We start from the raw sequence: 7,660 nt of genomic DNA on the forward strand, positions 1-7,660 counted from the left end.
ACAGGTCGCGGGAGGTATGTATGCCACATATATGACCAACAGGGCATTTGGTGAAATTGTTACGTAGCCATATTAATCGTTATTATCTGAATGGGAAATGCAATATTTTAGGACAGATACACCATTAAACGTGTTTCTAATGACATTTCTAGCGAGAAATGTACATTTTCCTTGCATAATCTTCAGTCAGTGATTGTGTCTGATCTTTAGTTTTATAGTTATTAGGAAGATTTAATCGGCTCGCTCGCATGTTTCAACGACGTCAGGTTGCGAGGGACGCTGCTTTCGCTAAACTAGCAGCTCACGTGTTTCCTGTGTTTGTGTTATTAAACCGTTACTTTATGTAACTTTTAATGATATTGTAATAACCACAGGCGAGGTATTGAGCGAAGTAAGCTTGATAGCAGGTTTATTGGATTCCACAATCGGACAGGCAGGCACAGCTCCACCGGAAAACTACAACAACCAAAACTCCCGCCCGGAGGGAAACCCCCGGAACCCCCTCTCAGAAGGCCCGCCCCTTCCTCCCAAACCCTGTGACGTGAAACACGTTTATCTGAGAGCCAACCCAGTCGCATTTCAACATGAAATAGCGTGTTAGCACACACACACACACACACACACACACACACACACACACACACACACACACACACACACACACACACACACACACACACACACACACACACACACACACACACACACACACACACACACACACACACACACACACACACACACAGGGGCGCTGCCTGGCGGGGAAAAGTGGTACTGATTCTAAGGGCCCAGCCCAACGCAGCACGGCCCGCGGATGGCAATTAATAATATAATATTAATATTCTTGCCTTTTTTTTTTTTTTTTAAATGTCTCATTACAAAGAAATGGTAATTGGAAATAAACGTATTAAACTCACAACTGTCGATTTCCATAACGTTTTCGTTAGTTATTTAACATATTGTCATTTGCCCTTCCCCCTGAGCTCTTGCGAAATGGTTCGGCTGCAACACGCGATGCGTTGAATCGAACAGCATCCGAAATGTGAGATGCTGGCACTGGCAGGAAGTGTACAGAGCGGCTGGGCTGGCTGAGGTCAGGTCTTTGATTTTCCTTATTTTATTGAAATGAAAGCTGCAGCTGAATCACTACATATTGTTGAATACCCCTGTTTACTATCCTCCACCCATCGTAAAGGCTTGATTCCACCGGACGCGTTACAGAAACGTTACGGCTGCGGCACGTCTTGGCCGCGGTCACCGCAGCAGATAGGTTCTACTCTAATCAATGAGACCATTTCCACCGGGCGCGGCTGCGGAACGTCTCAGCAACGTCCCAGGAGCAGCTCGCCGTGCCGCAGCGCTATCATTCCGTAGCATTTCTATTTTTGCCGCAAGCCGTTGCTGAACCGCGTCAATTTCAACAGAGCAGATCGAGCAGGGCAGGAAGAGAAAAAGTAAAAGCCATAGAGCATCCGGTCAATTTTCAAAATAAAACACAATACTCAGCTCATGTAGCCTATCACTAACTACATGAATGGGCAACCAATAATCAAACTGACAATTGTAGTACAGTTTCAAGCTGCTTACAGACAATTTTAGCATAACAATCAAATTTCTGTCTTTGTGAATCTGTACACACAGCTTTCTTTCAACACAAAATTCCATTGGATTTCCATAGGTATTTGGATTTCCATAGGTACAAATCCAAACAGTGTGTTTGGATTTGCTGAAAAGTTGATGTGTTGAAACCAAACTGGGTCAAGTCCAATTTTAGCATGAGAGAAGGACATTGTTGTAAAATTGTGTTTAAGCAGCTATTGGACAATATGTATAAGACTGCTGCCTAAAAGACAGTAGGCTATAAATACTTAGTTTATTACTTGAATTACATGATGTCACTAACTGAATGAAATACGTTTAATAAGTAAGTTCATACCCTTATTTAAAGTCACACAAACCCATACTCCATGAAGGGGCAACGAAAAGTCTAACTGAAGTGCTATTGTGATGCTGGGCCATGTTTACCAAAACAGTCGATAGATGTTGGGGGGGGGGGCCCAAAATTAGAATCTTTCATAGGGCCCAAAATTCCTGGCAGCGCCCCTGCACACACACACACACACACACACAATGCATTTCGCTGCTAAAACAACAACTTGGGCTGCTTCTAGGACATTTTGGGTGGATTTGGAACGGCATGTGGGCAGGACGATTTTTGCAGGCAGGACCTGGCAACCCTGTGCTGTTGCCCGAGGTGCAGAAATGCTCTGGAACAGATCTGGATCCACCATGGCCAAAATAATTGTCATGAATAGCATGAATAGATTCATGCATTATCATTCAACTTGAACATGTGTTTTTACAGTATATAGTGGTGGAGGGATGACGTATGTTGGCCAACCAGGAAGTGAGCGTCGACCTGGGTTTCCCTTGACAAAAAGCCAACGGGTTTTTCCATTGGATTTTGGATTATTGCAGAAAAATTATTATCTTTGAAGCACCTCCACAAAAACTGAAAATAAATAAATAAATAAAAATAACTGTGCTCCAAAGAACGAAATGTAAACCAATGCATTCTGAATGGGAGTGTTTCTCCGATTTTTCCATGCTACACAGAACGAAATGTAAACCCATGCAAATAAAGACTTCATGGTCATAATAATTTAAATATCATTATTCTCCTCAGTGTGTAGGGTGGTATTCTATTTTTTTCAACGGGGTTGCATCCAGTCACTTGACCGTCATGGTTGCTATGGTGGTTGCTATCGACCCGCCCCTCTAATCCTTACATGGCTCTAAAAACCACGCGGCAAAGGAGCTGCCGTCCATTGTGTTGTTTTTGTCGTAAAATAGGGTCCGATGGTTAAAAAATAGACAGATATTCCAAGGTATCCTTAAAAGGCAGCTTGGTTGTTTTTATTTTCTGCAGTTTAGACTTCTTCTATAACCTATTTTTGAAAGCAAAACACCAAGCTCAATGATTTAACGAGGCAGGGTTATTTGAAACAATTTATTAAATATATATTTGCGAGAGGTCATTCCTTCTCCTGAGTTTGCTTCCTATTTATGTCAAGTGTACAACCCTACTGTCCACAAGCATCACCCCCCCCCCTCCCCATATGGATTTGGAGAATTGTTGCCACGTCCCAGTGGTGGAGGTATCATATATATGAAGGAGGGCATTCAATTATACTACAATGATCAATTAGGAGGCCGAACCCCGAAAGGAAGTGATGCAATAGGTGACTGCAGGTCGACAACATTTAAGTAAGCTGTACTTTGAGGTCTCTTATAGATCAAAGGGGGTCTCAAAGGACCCCCTGTCCTAGAAGCAGCCCAAGTTGTTGTTTTAGCAGCGAAATGCATTGTGTGTGTGTGTGTGTGTGTGTGTGTGTGTGTGTGTGTGTGTGTGTGTGTGTGTGTGTGTGTGTGTGTGTGTGTGTGTGTGTGTGTGTGTATGCTTCAACCTGTGGCTCCAGCCCTACAGGAAATGACTCAGCAAGTGCGCCATCTCGTTGCACCTGCACCCAGCGGCTCGCTTGCAAGATTTTGGCCTGAAGTTCTTCCCAGACCTACACCGTAGCCATCCAACCTGCATATCTGAGAATCAGGCCTCTCTTTAATAATGACAAAAAGTTATGAGAGAAATACACATTAACTTTTGTCTCATAAGCGGCGTGTTGCCGGCTCCTTTTGACCTTTTGACCCCAGACTTCTGGGGGAATAGCTGAATCAATTCATTAGTCAATCAGACGCATGTAAATATCTTCCCGGTGGCGTGACGGGGCAAACAAGGTGTCCTTCAACATCTACGCTTCCAGGCGATTACAACGATGCCACACATGAGCATATTCGAACATGTTTAATGGTAGTAATTAGCTGTCGAAATTGGAGGCCTTAATCAATAATGAGCAGCTATTGATTTGCTTCCCGATAGAAATTTGTGAAAAATGACATGTTATTTAGCATCTACACGTTGAGCTGAGTCCAATGACACCAAGAACGACACTCTAGCTAATGGTAACATGTATTTTACATGGTACACCTAGGTCTAGGACATGATCTCGGTGTAGCAAGAGGCCGAGCTTGATCTCATTGGACTCAGCTTAACGTGTAGATGCTAATTAACATGTAATTTTTCAAAAATCTCCATCGGGAAGCAAATCTATAGCTGGTCATTATTGATAAAGGCCTCCAAAATCGACAGCTAATTACTACCCCGAAACATATTCAAATATGATCATGTGTGGCACTGTTGCAATCGTCTCGAAACGTAGATGTCAAAGGACACCTTGTTTGCTCTGTTGCACCACCGGGAAGATATTTTCATACTTCTAATGGATTGATTCATATTTTAAGGTAAAGATAAAGTTCTATCTATTGAACAGAAAGAAACACTTGGTCATACTTTACACACTTTACCACAGCATTGGCCTACTGAATGCCACAGATATATTTTCAGCATTGGACTGAATGCCACACATATTTTCTTCTGAATATTAGTGTTAAGGGCATATAATGCTTACTATCATACGTTAGTTACCATGTCTGTGTGGACACATTTGTATACAGTCACATGTAAATACAAAAAAACAAATGTTCCTATTGACTTATGATGGTGTAGCCATGCATGTTGTTTTATTATTAATATGTCAATTCGTTTTTTAATGAAAATACTTTGTATAGATGAATTATCCCCAAACTTGTCATCGTAACACCAACTGATGTGTATGAAAAACACTTTTCTTATCTATTGTTACTATTATATTGTTTAAAATGTACGCATATATTAAAAAATATATAGCGTATAAAAAGTGGCTGGTAAAAAAGATGAGTGGCTGGTCGATTTTTAAATCTACCTGCCACAGTGGCTGGTGGGCAAAAAAGTTAATTTCCATCTTTGCTATATACTGTAAAAACACATGTTCAAGTTGAATGATAATGCATGAATCTATTCATGCTATTCATGACAATTATTTTGGCCATGGTGGATCCAGATCTGCTCCGGAGCATTTCTTCACCTCGGGCAACAGCGCAGGGTTGCCAGGTCCTGCCTGCAAAAAACGTCCTGCCCACATACCGTTCAAAATCCACCCAAAATGTCCGAGAAGCAGCCCAAGTTGTTGTTTTAGCAGTGTTGGGCAAAATAACCTGCTGAGCACATATAAATATAGCTAACTCCCACCCTAGCTTGAGGAGCACAACACATGGCAGTCACGATACAATATAGTCAGCTTTTAACACATAACACATACTGGATAACATAGTCAGGTGAAGGCCAGAACCAAGGCCCCATTTCTCCTCCAAGCAATGGTAAACACTCAGACAATGCACCGTTTCATCCTCAGAACGGGAGGGCCACAAACAGGAGATTCTGTGAGGCTCTCCCCCATCAGGAAGAACACAAGAAGATACACCTGCATACACTAGGGCCTGGGAAGCAAGGTCAAGCAAAGACACACAGAACCATACACATCTTAAACGCACACACCTCATCGAGAGGAAGAGACAGCATAAAACTGTATCACACAGAGACTCTGCCCCCTTTCTTCTGAAGCAGACCTTCTACGGAGGCGAAGCTCTGGACGAACCATCAGCGCTGATTAGGGACTTAGACATATTCGATCTCTCACGCTTTATGACTCTGTATAACCGTTGCCACTTTACTTAATAAATCCAAGGTCCTCGTGCCGACAGACTTTATTACCTCTCCGTCTCATTTCATCTGGTCCAGTAACTAGACAGACCGTTTTTCCCAACAATTTGGTGACCCTCGACGTGATTTTTTCTGAATTGAACACGCAACTGGGAAACGAGAGACGGAGAGCGGCGCGACCTCGGGACCCCGGAGCACCGGACCGGTTCCTGCAGTCTCACCTCGCGCGCGCCCAACAAAAGGTAGGCAGAACCTGTTGATAAAATCCAAACTCTGCATAGTTATATAGGAACCACATTAGGAGGTGAGACTGTGAGAGCGGTTCGCTACGGGATATCTCGTGGGGACGAATAGGACTGCATCTCAGCATTTCCCCATAAACCCGATTAACCCTAAACGCGTGACACATCGAATATCGGCTCGTTGCATGGTGAAAGAATACCGACGAGACCATAGGGCCTATAAGAATCAGTCATAGTGATACGAGACTACCGATGGCCAAGTAATGGATGTGTAATAAATACACCTGTGTATCAAGAGGGTTCGAGGCCCCACCTGTGTATCAAGAGGGTTCGAGGCCCCACCAGTGTATCAAGAGGGTTCGAGGCCCCACCAGTGTATCAAGAGGGTTCGAGGCCCCACCTGTGTATCAAGAGGGTTCGAGGCCCCACCAGTGTATCAAGAGGGTTCGAGGCCCCACCAGTGTATCAAGAGGGTTCGAGGCCCCACCTGTGTATCAAGAGGGTTCGAGGCCCCACCAGTGTATCAAGAGGGTTAGAGGCCCCACCAGTGTATCAAGAGGGTTCGAGGCCCCACCTGTGTATCAAGAGGGTTCGAGGCCCCACCTGTGTATCAAGAGGGTTCGAGGCCCCACCTGTGTATCAAGAGGGTTAGAGGCCCCACCTGTGTATCAAGAGGGTTAGAGGCCTCACCTGTGTATCAAGAGGGTTAGAGTCCCCCTCTTTGTTTGTGTATTAAATAATTCTATGTGGAAAGAAGGTTAAGAGTCCCTTTGCAGAGGAAACCGTATGCCTGGGGCACGAGTGACACACAGAGAGACAGTGTGTGTATGCGTGAGAGAGGCTGTGTGTGTGTGTGTGTAAGAGGCCCAGAGAGGTTGAGACGGAGAGACTGTGTGTGTGTGTGTGTGTGTGTGTGTGAGAGGCCCAGAGAGAGAGAAAGAAAGAGAACAAGCGTATTTGTGGGCCGGCTAAATATAGAAATAAATCAATTAATGATAACCCGGCTATGTGTGCAACGCTTGCTTGCTTTGTTATGCTCAACGCTATTTTGCCGTATCTGATGATTATGGGTGCGGGACACAGAATGAGAAGTCTGTTGATATGTGTCTGTGTACGTCTGCGCGAAAGAGAGAATCTGTGAGTGAATCAGTGAGTGTATGCGTGGTCCGCTCTATCTTCGCCCGTTAAAACGGGTAAAGGAAAGAATAGATAGATTGATAATAATGAATAATGTCTCTCTGACGTATTGCTTCGGTCTATGGCTTAACCTGCGGAAATAGATAAATTGACAAATGATAAATAACCTTTTTACTGTGTTGCTTCCATTTACTGTTGGAGCCGTTAAAAACTAGACCTATATAAGTTGACAAGGATAAGTGATATCTCTTTTACTGTGTTTCTTTGAATTACTGCTGGACCTGTCGCATATCTACACTGTAAAACCTAACAGTACATCTTACTAAAAGAACTAAGTAGACGTAACTTAAATCTCAAAAATCGTTGGGGTTACTCATTCACCTGAATGAACAGAACTTAAGAATCAATAATTGATGTAATAACTCTTTTGTTTTGAGTGCTGCTCAAATATGGAACATTTTAAGTCTAACTTATGTATTCCAATGTGTTCCATTGACTTATTTAACTTAAGTGTAGCTATATCATTTTCATTAGACTATATAAGCTACACTTTGTGTAATTAGTTTTTATTGCTATCTCTATTATTTATAATCATTTCTGATGATTATGCAATGCCCAATTAAAA

This window comes from Gadus chalcogrammus, chromosome 20 (assembly GCF_026213295.1).
Source record: "Gadus chalcogrammus isolate NIFS_2021 chromosome 20, NIFS_Gcha_1.0, whole genome shotgun sequence".
NCBI classification, from domain to species: domain Eukaryota; kingdom Metazoa; phylum Chordata; class Actinopteri; order Gadiformes; family Gadidae; genus Gadus; species Gadus chalcogrammus.